This window comes from Eurypyga helias, unplaced genomic scaffold (genome assembly GCF_000690775.1).
Source record: "Eurypyga helias isolate BGI_N326 unplaced genomic scaffold, ASM69077v1 scaffold34924, whole genome shotgun sequence".
Taxonomy (NCBI): Eukaryota; Metazoa; Chordata; class Aves; order Eurypygiformes; family Eurypygidae; genus Eurypyga; species Eurypyga helias.
This window is the reverse complement of record NW_010247487.1, coordinates 3,504-4,287: the sequence shown is the minus strand read 5'-3', so window position 1 is coordinate 4,287 and position 784 is coordinate 3,504.

Genomic DNA, 784 nt, shown 5'->3' with positions numbered 1-784 from the left:
GGGCGAGTGGGCCCCCCCCCCCCCGCCGCCGGGCGGGGCGAGCCGCGATGCTCCGGATGCTCCAGAGCCTGCTCCGTGCTGCACACGCGCAGCAGGTAGGGCCAGGCGCGTGTGAACTGTGGCTGGAGGCCGCAAAGGGCCGGGACACGAGGCCCGCTCGCAGCCGGCTGGGAATACTGGGAATGGAAGGCTCTACCTTCTTCCGCGAAGGGTCTGAATCCCTCCTGACGCCGTGTTTAACGGGAGCCCATCGCACCCTCTGTGGCGCAGCACATGACCCCACGGAGCTGAGGGAAGGAACAAACCTGACACACTTATTCCAGCTCGTTCCATGCTTTCCGTTTCCAGCCGGCGAGAGCATGGAGCTGCCGCGACGCAGCGCCAGCCTCAACGCGAAATGGCAACAACGCAAATACCTGGCAGGATCAGGGAACCAGCCCGGCCTCACCTTCCATCGTCTCCATCGCACGTCTTCCGTCACGCTTGTCGTCATGGGACGCGTAGGGGAGCAGGACCTCCCCGGCTGCAGCTCCCTGGAAGCACAGGACACCTTACGCAGAGGAAGTTACATATCTCTACCCGCTCCTAGATGATTTCATTTAATTAATTGTCCTGGGGAACAATCCTAGGGAAGGAGAATTAGATTCTAGAAACGCCATCCCCGGAAACCCCTTTGTGAGAGCTCTCACCATCACCCCTCCCCCGGCTCCCGGACGGATGGATTTAAGCAGCGTTGGGCACGTCAGCCCGCGCTGCCGACAAACGAGACTGGGAGCAGGACTGG